Below are 14,504 nucleotides of genomic sequence, written 5' to 3' on the forward strand. Positions count from 1 at the left end.
AAAATTGTCCCTGTTGTGTAGGATAGTGCTAATGTGCGAGGATGGGCCGAAGGGCCTGTTTCCGCGGTGTATCTCTAATCTGAACTAAATGACATCTTCCCTAGAGGTTGGTGATGAGAGCTGCACACAAACTCCGATATGATTTCACCAGCTGTAACCAACTCCCGTCCCAGATCTCCCTCTATCTTCCTGTCTCCACCTATATCCTTCCTTTGTCCCACCCCCGACATCAGTCTGAAGAAGGGTCTCGACCCGAAACGTCACCCATTCCTTCTCTCCCGAGATGCTGCCTGACCTGCTGAGTTACTCCAGCATTTTGTGAATAAATCCCGTCCTGTACTGACTGATGAAGACAGTCATGCAACTGTAACGTCACCAACCTATCTACCTGTGTGCCCACTTTTAGGGAACAATGTTATGTACCTCTAGGTAGCTCTCTCTTCAACGGCACTCTCCCAGGATCCTGCCACATACTTTGTAGGTCAATCCTGGTTTAACTTGCCAAAATGCAACACCTCGCATTTTTAGTTAAATTTCATCTGCCACTTCCTGACTCGCTTTCTCAGCTTTTCCAAAATCCTGTTGTAATCTTAAGCAACCGACACTGTCCACTAAAACACCAATATTGAAGCCATCCAATAAACTTACTACCCATGCCACCTACATTCACATCCAAATCATTAATATAGATGACAAACAACAGTGGACCTCCGTGGCACACTGCTGGCCCCAGGCCTCCAACATGAAGGATAACCCTCCAATACCACCCTCTGACTACTTCCACCAAGCCAAGTGGCCAGCTCACCCTGGATCCCATGATATCTCACCTTCCAGACTAGCCTACCACACAGGACCTGATCAAAGGCCTTACTACAGTTCATGTAGACATCTACTGTCCTATCCTTGTCAGTCCACTTGATCACATCTTCAAATAACTAAATAAAACTCACAAGATATAATTTCCCACCTGCAAAGGCTATGCCTTTCCAAATGAAAGTAGATCTTGTTGTTCAAAACCCCCTCCAGTAACTTTCCCACCACTTACCAGCTTGGCTGTGCAGCCCTTCTTAAATAAAGGCACAGCGTTAGCAAACCTCCTGTCTTCTGGTTCCTCACTCAAGGCTAAAGATGATACAAATATTTCTGCAAGGTTCTCAGCAATTTCTTCGTGAGCCTCCCATAATGTCCTTGGACACACATGGTATTGCCCTGGGGATTTATCCACTGTTATGGGTTTTAAGGACACCACCACTCTACTTTCATAATATGGTTGTATTTCAAGGTATCCTTGAATATTTTAACTCCCGACTTCCCCAGCTTCCATAACATTCTCCACCGTAAGTATTGGCAAGAAATATTTAAGATCTCACACATCTCCTGTGGCTCCACACATAGACAACCCTGTTGATCCTTAAGCGGAGCTATTCTCTCCTTTGTTTGTCTTTTGCTTTTAATATACATGGAGAATACCTTTCGATTCCCCTTTACCTTATCTGCGACACTCTTCTTTTGCATTCCCGATTTCCCTCTCATTTGGCTCAGTACTATAAAAACCATAATTCCCACATGTATCACTTCACTGTTTGATAAAGGTGGCACCAGGCTTCCAAACCAGTGGTCAGTTGTGACGCCTTACTGTAGTACAGTGTAGACGGCATCATCACTGCTGGCTGACAGGGAGCAGTGCCATTAGGATACTGAGTCTATGGGGGCAGTTTCTCTGACAAGGGCCCCCAGGGGGGGAAGTTTAGAATCTTATACTGACCCCTAATATATGTACCATTGGTTCTGGCACCGTGCAATGTGCTGAAGTAAAGGAACATCCACGGTATAAGCACTGGAAGGACAGAAAGCTAACAGCACACACGAACCAATTCATGTTTCAGGGTCAATACAACGAGTCTCCACCATCTCACAGTGTCAAAGTAATCTGATTGCACACGTGGTCTGGGTCATTCTGTAATCTCTAAACATGACAAAAGAGAGCTTAGTGCTTTGGTGCCCAACTCTGATGTTGCCCAACTCTGACATTGCCCAACTCTGACATTGCCCAACTCTGACGGTGTCCAACTCTGAAGGTGTCCAACTCTGAAGGTGTCCAACTCTGACGGTGCCCAACTCTGACGGTGCCCAACTCTGACGGTGCCCAACTCTGACGGTGCCCAACTCTGACGGTGCCCAACTCTGACGGTGTCCAACTCTGACGGTGCCCAACTCTGACGGTGCCCAACTCTGACGTTGCCCAACTCTGACGTTGCCCAACTCTGACGTTGCCCAACTCTGACGTTGCCCAACTCTGACGGTGCCCAACTCTGACGGTGCCCAACTCTGACGGTGCCCAACTCTGACGGTGCCCAACTCTGACGGTGCCCAACTCTGATGGTGCCCAACTCCGATGGTGTTCTCTTTTAGTGTTGAACTCTGCTGGTGTCCTTCTCTGCTATTGTCCATCTCAGCTGGTGCCCATATGTGCTGGTGTCCACATCATCTGATGTCCATCTCTGCTGGTGCCCCCTCCATTGGTGCCCACGTCCCCTAGTGTGCACCCTTGCTATATTCACTTCTGGTGTCTATTTCTGTTGATGTAGATCTCTGCTAGTGTCCACCTCGGCTCGCTGCTATCTCGACTGGACTCCATCTCTGCTATTGTCCATCTCTGCAAGTGTTCCCATCTGCTGGTATCCAACCCTGCTGGACTCCATCTCTGCTGGTCTCTCTCTCTCCCTGCAAAAAGAAAACCAAACTGCTGAAAAAAACCCCCAACTCAGTGGGTCAGGATTTATGCATCTGTGGAGGCAGAGGGTGCTCAATGTTTTGGGATGAGACATCACACCATGACTCTAAATTCCACCAGCTGTAGCCTCTTGTGTCTCACTTTCCATTATGACCTCCAGGTTCATGGCAGCTTCTTCCCAATAAACATCAGCCTATTGAACACTATCAACTCTAACTAAACTCTGAACTACAAACTGTCTTGGGTGCACTAGGGACTTAGGGCTTTGTTTTGCGCTATATATATTTAATTGAATCATTTTTTATTCATTATGTTTTCTATTGAGTATGGTGTTTACAAACATATTGTGTTGCTGCAAGATCTTTAATTGTTCCATTTCTGTACATGTGACAATTAAACACTTGATTCTTGACTTCCTCTTGATGACAGGTTAATCTTTACCACAAGTTGAAATGCAGGTGTACTTTTCTGAACGTTTAAAGTGTTTTTTTCCAAAATCATTTATATGGTCGGGAGAATAGGGACCCAGAATCGGTCGTGCTTGGATTTCTTTAACTCAGTCAGCAGCCCAAGTACATGGGCGATGCCTCAGGTGTGAAAGGCACAATGAAAGGCATGGACAGAGTGGATCTGGAGAGGATGTTTCCACTGGTGGGAGAGTCGAGGACCAGAGGTCATAGCCTCAGAATTAAAGGGCATTCTTTTAGAAAGGAGGTGAGGAGGAACTTCTTTAGTCAGGAAGGCAGTTAATCTGTGGAACTCATTGCCACAGAGGGGTGTGGAGGCCAAGTCAGTTGATATTGTTGAGGCAGAGGTAGACAAATTCTTGATTAGAACGGGTGTCAAGGGTTACGGGGAGAAGGCATGAAAATGGGATGAGGTGGCAGAGATCAGCCATGGTTGAATGATGGAGTAGACTCGAGGGGCTGAATGGCCTAATTCTACTCCTGTAACTTGTGACCTTGTGCGAACGTGTGCAATGTGGCAAAGCACCGTGAAGACTGACCCGTCCGAGCGCTCAGCAACACGCCCCAGCATTGAGAACAGGTGGGGGAGGGCTCACAAAGCCACAGCAGCACAACATTAGAGCAACTATCAGATGCTAAGCGTTTCCTATCCCACAGTTAAATGTTTGACAGAGGTTTGAGCGGTTCATCTGATCTGTTTGCAAATGTCACCATTTCTGCTTTGATTTCAGTCTCAGAAACAGTTCGACGTGCTGGAAGATTTCCTGCCTGTAAAGGATGAAGCAGATTCGGAAACTGCTCGCCTCCCCACCCCCTGCCCCCCTCCTTCCCATCCCACCCTCCTGCTGTGCCGACTTTCCGCACTGATTGATAAACTGGCTTTAAGGAAGGGCTTTCTTTTTCCACAGACGCCGCCCTGAAGACCACGCCACTCTCTCAACACGGTCTGCTCTTGTTTAAGGACACACCAGCCACAAACGCACCGTCTGCCGCAATTTTTAAACCACAGCGGGCCTTTCCCGGTGCCATAGGGAGCTATTCAGAGAAATCTGATTCAGTCCAGCAAAATATAATGTGTAGGAAGGAACTGCAGATGCTGGTTTACACCAAAGATAGACACGCAATGCTGGAGTAACTCAGCGGGGCAGGCAGCATCTCTGGAGAGAAGGAAAGGGTGATGTTTTGGGTCGAGATCCTTCTTCAGACTGAGAGTCAGTGGAGAGGGAGACGAGTCTAGTCTAAACTCCCCTCTCCCCTGACTCTCAGTCTGAAGAAGAGTCTCGACCCAAAACGTCACCCATTTCTTCCCTCCAGAGATGTTACCTGCCTGCAAAATATAATCCCTATTCCCCCCAAACAGTGCCAATATATTGTGTCGGAAGGAACTACAGATGCTGGTTTACACCGAAGGTAGACACAAGATGCTGGAGTAACTCAGCGGGACAGTCTGAAGAAGGGACTTGACTCGAAATGTAACCTATGCCTTCTCTCCAGAGATGCTGCCTGACCCGCTGAGTTACTCCAGCACTTTGTGTCTGTCTCCAGTGCCAATTTATTACTGTACAGTCTCTCTTACTGATGAATTGCTCAGGCTGCATTATAATCTTTTTTTTCAGAAAAGCATTTCATTTAATAGAGAAAAATGAATGCGTCGTGGACTGGTTTTAACTGAACAATCCTGTTATAAGGTGGGGCTTGGCAACTTTTGCAACAGGTGGAAATGTCACTCTACTCCACAGGCCACCGTCTCGCCATCAGTGGAGTGGAGCTTCCCACCACTTTGTGGTGACTGGCGCCTCCTAGTGTCGCCAGCCTACGGGTCTGGGAAGCCACTCTCTGTCCAAAGCTCGCCGCACTCCCCTTCTTCCTCGCGGGGTTGTTCAAAATTATCTCGTTGACACGAGGTTTTCGAGGAGACGATCACCACTTGTTCAAAAGGATTTCAGATTTACCAAGCATCTTGTTTGCTTACGTTTAAGGGCATCTACAACACACGATGCCTCAGAAAAGCCACCAGCATCCACAAAGACTCTTCACACCCCTGCAACAGTCTGTTCGAACTTCTACCATCGGGCAGACGCTACAAGGCCTTCTACGCCCGCACCTCCAGACTCAGGAACAGCTTCATTCCCAGGGCCATAGCTGCTATGAACCGGTCCTGCTGAGCCGGATGGTCACATCGCACAGTGAACCGGCACAGATCTACTTGCACTTTATTCTGTTTTAAAACTGTTCTAATTTGTTTTGTTGGGTTGTTTAAATTAATACTGATTAGCTAATTGATTTATTGCATCGTATGGAAGGTGCATTCCCAATCTTGTTGTACCCCTGTATAATGAAAATAAAGATGTATTGTATTGTTTTGCCATCGACCTCTTGCGAACAGTTCTTGGTTCTTGGTGCTCCAAAATATACCAAATGGAATTTAAACTGGAGGTGGTGGAGTATCGAATTAAGCAAGAAGGGCTTCTTGGAGAAGAAGAGCTACCTTAAATTTAGTTGCTTCTGGATGAGTAACTATAGTAGGGTGAAGACTATTCCATGCTTTAATTGTAAAAAACAGCTAAAGAGCAGTAAATTTCCGACGAAAATCACAAAATTGGTCTCGGCTGATAGCACGAAGATTTCCTTGCACGATAAAAGGTTAAAAAATAGTCCCGATAAATGATAAAACTAAATAAGACTCAGGAGAGAAGCAACCGCTGCCACCGGTTCACTTGCCTTGTCTTGTCTTGTGTAGGAAGGAACTGCAGATGCTGCTTTAAACCGAAGATAGACGCGAAAAGCTGGAGGTAACTCAACGGGACAGGCAGCATCTCTGAAGAAGAACGGTCTCGTCATGAAATGTCACCCATTCCTTCTCTCCAGAGCGGCTGCCTGTCCCGCTAAGTTACTCCAGCATTTTGTGTCTATCTTGCGAACAGTTAACGATGACCTGTGTAAAGCGTTAACGTCTTTTGAGATGTTTGGAAATAACTGGGATGGGAGGAGAGGGTGATTTGACGAGGTTGTGCAGAATTCTTTTGTCCGGACTAGATGGGTTTTGTAACGTTTTTTCCAGCATCATAAAGCAAAGAAAACAGAGGAAGAATGGGTGGAGTGTGAAGCCTGAACATGGATAAGAAACACTCCCAGCTTTATGTGAAACAACTATTCTCTTAACCCCAAGTACTTCTCCAAGAATGGTGGTATGTTAGACACTTTGCTAAGACAGATTGCATCATGGACTTTTTTCACGACAAGGTGGTGGATATTATAAGACATAGAATTAGGCCATTCGGCTCATCGAGTCTGCTCCACCATTCAATCATGGCTGATCGGTTTCTTCCTCTCAACCCCATTCTCCGGTCTTCTCCCCATAACCTTTGACACACTAATCAAGAACCTATCAATCTCCGCTTAAAAAATATCCAATGTCTTGGCCTCCATAGCCGTCTGTGGCAATGAATTCCACTGATTCACCATCGTCTGGCTAATGAAATTCAAACTCTTCCTCTTCTCCATTCTAAAGGTATATCCTTTTATTCCGAAGCTATGCCCTCTGCTTCCAGACCCTCCCACTAGTGGAAACACCCTTTCTGCATCCACTATATCCAGGCCTTTATTCGGAGGTTTCAATGAGATCCCCCCTCACATCCTTCTAAACTCCGGTGAGTACAGACGCTCCTCATATGTTAACCCAATCTTTCCTGGGATCATTCCCACAAATCGCCTCTGGACTCTCTCCAATGCCAGCACATTGTTCCTCAGATATGGGGCCCAAAACTGCTCACAATACTCCAAATGTGACGTGACCAGCATCTTATAAAGCCTCCGCCTTACATCCTTGCTTTTGTATTCTAGTACTCTCAAAATGAATGCTAACATTGCATTTGCCCTTTCTACTGCCATCTCAACCTGCAAATTAACCTTTTGGGAATCCTGCACCAGCACTCCCAAGTCCCTTTATAACTATGATTTCTGAATTTCCCATTTAGAAAATAGTCTATGCTTTCATGAAAGTGCATGACTGCACACTTTGCTGCACTGTATTCCATTTGCCTTTTTTTTTGCTCACCCTCCCAAACCTGTCCAAGTCCTTCTGCAGACTCCCATTGAATGTTCAGACAGGAAATTTAAGATTGAGAAACAGGCTTTACTCAGACTAATATGAATCCCCTTCCCAAAGCTCTGACAGTTAAATCCTTACTGAATTGGGGAAGAGTGAGCCATGTGACTGCATTGCACATCTTTTTTCCTGAATCCATCTTTCACTGAAACCTGGAAATTGGCAACCAGATTATTGTAACAATTACACATTGGTTTATTGCCAGAGATGGCGGGAGTGCTTCTTGGTTTTTTGGTTCAATTTTACAAAAGCCTTCATCTAAACCGTTGGGACATTGACTCTAACGACCATATCACTGTGCAGAGATGAATTTCTTACTGGCGTGGGCATGTACATTTCTTACTAATATAGTTATGGTTGTATTGCACATATAGTCAGCCTTTCTCATATTGATCTGCCACATTGGCCTTTATCAGCTTGTTTTTACATCCGTATATAATTTACCGGCATCTTTGATTACCAAGGCAACCAGCAGAGATCATGTAAAACACATCAGGCTTGCTTATCCATGTTTTTAGATTACATTTCTCCCTCTCTAGGTCACAGGCTGAAATTCATACAAAAAGAAATGACATGAATGTATAAATCTGAATCTAAATAATTAATTTATTCTGAATATGTGCCAAATGTTGTAGGTAATTGGATTACATTATGCAAAAGATATAGATATTCCCATTTTTACCAAAATTTACTTAATGTGCACAACTTATTCTGCATGAATTTATTAAAATAAAAAGTTATTAGAGAGTGCCCTCTGGTGTCTAATTATACACAGAGCACTTACGGCAAATGCAATGTGAACTCCATATTCAATGAATGACTTTTAAACCAAGTTCGTATAATTTACATGCATATAAATGTTGGCAGACTTAAAAAGTTCTAGGTCACAAACTGCATTTCATTGATATTAGATGTCTCACAAATGTGCTCTGATCAAGTCTTTGACCTGATACATTAACTCTGTTCATATTTCCACAGAACAGTCTGACCTGCTGAATGTTTTCAGCATTTTCTGTGTTAATGTTGTTTAATACTGTCAAATACCTACAACCTCTTTCTTATCTGTTAGCTACATTTGATTAATTAATGTGTAGGCACAATGAGTACATTTTAAAGCTTGACAGTGGAAAATATCATTGATCTAGAATCTAACTTTATTTATGGTGAGGAACTTATCTTGTTGAAGGTATTTATTCAGAAAATGCTGGATTAACTCAGCAGGTCAGGCAGCATCTCGGGAGAGAAGGAATGGGTGACGTTTCGGGTCGAGACCCTTCTTCAGACTGTAGAAGGGTCTCGACCCGAAACGTCACCCATTCCTTCTCTCCCGAGATGCTGCCTGACCTGCTGAGTTACTCCAGCATTTTCTGAATAAATACCTTCGATTTGTACCAGCATCTGCAGTTATTGTCTTATAACTTATCTTGTTGAATCATTACTAAAGGGTGGTGAATCTGTGGCATTCTTTTCCACAGAAGGCTGTGGAGGCCAAGTCAGTGGATGTATTTAAGGCAGAGATAGATAGATTCTTGACAAGTATGGGTGTCAGAGGTTATGGGGAGAAGGCAGGAGAATGGGGTTAGGAGGGAGAGATAGATCAGCCATGATTGATAGGCAGAGTAGACATGATGGTCCGAATGGCCTAATTCTGCTCCAATCACTTATAATCTTATGATTCAACCTGTCAGATGTAATAGATAATGTTTTTTAGTAAAACCAAGAGAATACTATTGAATAAATATTAAATAATATCTAATATATTATTTGTGATAACGATAAAACGGTCCATATTCCTCCCCTCCCTGCACTTCCATGTGCCTATTTAAAAACCTCTTAAACCCCACTATCATACCTGCCTTCACCACCTCTGGCAATGCATTCCAGGCACTGGGGCAGAATTAGGCCATTTGGCCTATCGCCTGCTCCATCAAGGAATCATGGTCGATCTTTTTTTCCCTCTCAACCCCATTCACCTTAACCTTTGATGCCCTTACTAATCAAGAAGCTATTAATCTCCGCTTTAAAAATAACAAGGCTTCCACAGCCATCTGTGGCAATGAATTCCACAGATTCGCCACCCTCTGGCTAAAGAAATCCCCCTTCATCTCCATTCTAAAGGTATGTCCTTTTATTCTGCAAATTCTTGTTCCCTCAATATTTTCAAATACAACTGGCTACTTACTGCATTACTAACTTGGCTGTTTTTAATGAGAAGGTAAAATACATGTAGTTAATAGGGCAGAGATGTGGATGTGGCGCTGTTAGTGTCGAGGGAGGACCAATTTAGGTGATGTTATTTCTTCTTACCTCTTGACTGGGATGAATTACATCCTTTCTCCCAGGGTAAATAAACTGTGGTTAAAAGAATAACCTTGTTCACTGCATGTCAATGGTTTTCACATGATTCTGCCTGTAAATAAATACCCAGCAAGTACAATCCTGGATGTTGAGAGCCATCACTGAAGATAGAGGTGCCAATGTTTACTATACTGACTGACACCTGCCAAAAAGGCAACAATGCCCAGAATAACCAAAGCTGACCAGAACAGAAAGCATTTTATCAGAATGCATCACAGCTTGGTGCAGCCAAGAAATTGCAGTGAATTATGGACGCAGCCCAGACCATCACACAAACCAACCTCCCTTTCATTGACTCCAATTGGACCTCGGCAAGGCCAGTAGCAAAATCAACAATGTCTCACCATGACCACTCCCTCTTCTCCCCTCTCCCATCAGGCAAAAGGTAGAGAAGTATGAAAACTCTCACCTCCAGATTCAAGGACAGTTTCTTCCCAGCTGCTATCAGGTAACTGAATGCATAACATTCATACATTCTACCTCAACCAGAGAGTAACGCTAATCTACCAACTACCTCAATGGTGACCCTCAGAATATCCTTGTTTGGACTTTGCTGGCTTTACCTTGCACTACACATTATTCCCTTTTCGTGTTTCTATACACTGTAAATGGCTTGATTGTAATTATGTATTTCTTTCTGCTGTCTGGATAGTACGCAACTAAATGCTTTCCCCTGTACCTCAGTACATGTGACAATAAACTGAACTGAACTAAAATATAAAAGCAGTGACAATTTCTACAAGTATTTTAAAAAATGTTGTCAATATGAGCATGGTTCTTATAGAAAGAGAGTATGGGGGATTCATAATGAAAAGCAAGGACACAGCATATGTGTGAAGCAGGTAATTTGCAACAGTGGAGATGAGCACCATTTCTTAAATAGCTGTAAATCAGGAAATGGAAGGGAGGGAAAGATCTCAGGAAAACTACAACCTCCTGGGAACTGACACCGAGCAAATTCTTGCAGCTGCAAGCCGACAAATTGTGTCCAAATAGATTGTGTCCTAGACTATTAAGAGGTAGGTTATGGACTGGTTTTATTTTTCCAGAATTCCTCTAGATTCAGGGAAGTTCCAAAAGATCAGAAAAATAGCAAATGTAATACTTGTTCAAAAAGAGAGGGAGACAGAGAGCAGGAAAAGACAGGTCGGTTGGCAAAGCATCTGCATTGGAAAATATGTTTGAAGCTATTATTAGCAGGGCTATAAAATACAGCCAGCGTGATCTTATAAATGGAACAAAAATGTTTGGCCAGTTTATTGGAGTTGTTGATAACATATGCTATGGAGAGAAGAGAACCTCTGAATGTACTAAATATAGATATCAGGAAAGCATTGGTAAGGTGCCACCACAAAGGTTTATTCAGAAAATAAAAGTTCAAGCTGTGGAAGATTAGTTGGCTAATGGGAAACAAAAACAAAAACCATAATTGGGTATTTTTCTGGTTGACAAGATGAAACAAGTCGGATGCCAGAGGGATGGATCAATGTTCGAGCTTCAACTTTTATTAATTTACATTATTGAACTGGATGACTTATTGTCAAAGCTTTTCACTGTACCTCTCGGTACATGTGACAATAATCTAAGCTCAACTGAGATTGTGACCCAACGATATGAATACTGACCAAACAAGATAGGTAGGATAGTAAGTTTGAGAAGGATGTTGGAGGCTAGATAGAAATATTGATAGGTTTAGTGGAAGGGCAAAGATCTGGCAAATAGAGTATAATGTGGGAAAATGTGAAATTATCCATTTTGACAGAAAATAAAATGAAAACCTATGTTATCTAAAGGTCTGGGATATTGAAAGACCTGGGTGTTCTAGTGCATGATTCATAAAAGCCTAGCATGCTGTTATTAATTAACAATAGACTATTTGTTTACTGCCAAGGGAACTAAAGGAAAACATCAGTAATGGGATTATGCTTCAATTAATAAGGGCATTGCTAGAGAAAAAAACATGCAGAAGTGTGTACACTTTTTATTTAAAGAAGGATGCAAGTGTGTTGACAGCAATTCAGAGAAGGTTTACTGGACCTATATCTGGAAGGGACAGATTATCTTGTGAGGAAAAGTTGGAGAAATACTGTTAGTGTTTCTCTGGAGAGCCTGTCTTGATGCTGAAGTTTAGAAGAATGCGAGGTGACTTGATTGAACATGTACAATCTCGAAGGCCAATTCAACATAGATGAGGAGAGTAAAAAGACATGCCTTTAGAGTGGCGATGAGGAGGCATTTCTTGAGCCAGAGGCTGGTGAATCTGTGGCATTCATTGCCACAGATGGCTGTGGAGGCCGTCATTGGCTATTTTTAAAGCACAGGTTGATAGATTCTTGATTAGTAAGGGTGTCAAAGGTTACAGGGAGAAGGCAGGAGAATGGGTTGATAGGAAAAGTAGATCAGCCATGATCGTATGGCAGAGCAGACTCGATGGGCTGAATAGCCTAATTCTGCTCCTATGTCTTATAGTCTTATTGTTTTCTCATGTCAGAGAATCTAGAGCTAGGATTGCTGTAAAAAAAAAAAGGGGTTGCCCATTTTTAAGGTGAATTTCTTTTCTCATAGTAGTTGCGAGAATTTAAAACTCCCTTTGTCAAAGTGGGGTGAAAGCGGGGTCTTTTAACAGTTTTAAGGCAGACCTGGATTCGTATTAAGCAAAGTGTGAAAGGTAATGGGGATAGACGAGAATCTGGAGTTGTAATTCTTAATTATGTACAATCATTATGTATATTGTTATGTTGGATTATTGACTATCATTAGTATAGTTTAGTGATATAGCGCGGAAACAGGCCCTTTGGCCCACCGGGTCCGCGCCGACCAGCGATCCCTGCACATTAACACCATCCTACACCCACTAGGGACAATTTAATTTAATTAATTAATTAATTAAAACATTTACACCAAGCCAATTAACCTATAAACCTGTACGTCTTTGGAGTGTGTGAGGAAACCGAAGATCTCGGAGAAAACCCACGCGGTCACGGGGAGAACGTACATACTCCATACCCGTAGTCGGGATCGAACCCAGGTCTCTGGCGCTGCATTCGCTGTAAGGCAGCAACTCTACCACTGCGCCACTGTGACAGCCCCAGGTATTAGGTGCCTGATTCACCCCTATGGAGAGTCGGTATTATTTGTGTGAACAGAAAGCAGTGAGACTTTTCAACCGTTCAATTCAAAGAGCCATCACTGAAATATGTGGAGTCTAAAGCATGGAGGAGTATTATGAATTTTAAATTTGATTTAAAATGTGCAGAGATTAAGATTAGGGAAGAAAAATGAGGGAGTTTAAACAAACAAAGTATTTTTTTAAACGTTTGAAAACTTTTAATATCAATTAACCTCTGAACTTTATACATAAAATTAAGCTGCCTAGTCTGGGAGCTTGTTTAGCATTTATAATCATTTATCACACCTGAAGAAAATTGCCGTAAAAAAACTGTCAATCTAGCATTCTTGAGACTTTACTGGTACCGAATTTTCTGGATAACCGAACGTTATTTTATTAGTACTTCAACACACTTTAACGTATTTTTTAGAAAGATGATTATACAGTAATATCTCGGTTAAACTAAAGAGTTTGAGAACCAGATAAAGTACAAGGGAATATGGCCAACAAAACTAGGTTAAAGGATTGTAGGAACTGGGGCCCCAAGTGCAGGGGAGTGTGGAGACCAGAACCATGAAGAGTGAGAGTATGTATCACAGTGAATGGACAGGCAATGTGGGAACTGTGGCAGAAGCTAATAGAACCAGGATGCTACTGAGTGAACAGGGGGACACAACCAACATTACCTGCTGACCCAGGTGCTAAACCATTGGTGTTTCCAAATAGTTGGATAGTGGACTACTGGAGTTTTATTGTGCACACACCTTGGCACATCAGCCTTTAGTTTAGTTTAGAGATACAACCGGTAAACAGGCCTTAAGGCCCACGAAGTCCTGTAGAACCTGTTCATACTAACTCTATGTTATTCCACTTTCTCATCCATTCTCTGCACATTAAGAGCCAATTGACTTACAAATGCGCACGTCTTTGGAATGTGGGAGGAAACTCAAACACACGCAGGAAACCATGCGGTTACAGGGAAAATGTGCAAACTCCATACGGATAGTACCCAAGGTCAGGATTGAACCCAGGTCTCAGTAGCTCCAACAGCTGCACCACTGTGCCCCACATATCCCAGACGTGTTGAGTGGACAAGTATTTCAACTTCATGCTACAAAGTGTATTTACATGCTGAATCTTTTAGTGCAGTACTGTCTTGGGGAAATAAATAAATACAATTCTGGAATCTCTTAGCAGGTCAGGCAATAAACGTGAAAAGATTTCAATTTTGGGTCAAAATCCCTTATTCAAACCAGCAATTTTAATCAGCTTTTTTTGCATTTCATGCTTTTATTTCAGATTTCCAGCATTTTCATTTACTGTTATGCTGAAGTAAAATGAAGAACCAAGAAACCGGGTGACAACTTCCATATTCTTCTTTGCTTGGCTGTACACATGCACACATCTGAAGAAGGATCTCAACCCAAAACATCACCCATTCCTTCTATCCAGAGAAGCTGCCTGTCCAGCTGAGTTACTCCTGTATTTTGTGTCTATCTTCGGTGTAAACCAGCATCTGCAGTTTCTTCCGACACCTGAGAAGCTGTTGGCAGATATATTCCATTAAATTGAGCTCTGTTACTCTCACTGAATTTTTCAAAGCAAATTCCCAGCAATTTATATAATCCAATGAATTCCCATCCTAATTCGATAGTCCTGTTTTCAAATGGAGCTATGGCTATCAGAGTAGAAATAACCTCTGTCAATAAATAAACAAATAAATAAAAT

Source organism: Rhinoraja longicauda, chromosome 8, assembly GCF_053455715.1.
Source record: "Rhinoraja longicauda isolate Sanriku21f chromosome 8, sRhiLon1.1, whole genome shotgun sequence".
In the NCBI taxonomy this organism is placed as follows: domain Eukaryota; kingdom Metazoa; phylum Chordata; class Chondrichthyes; order Rajiformes; family Arhynchobatidae; genus Rhinoraja; species Rhinoraja longicauda.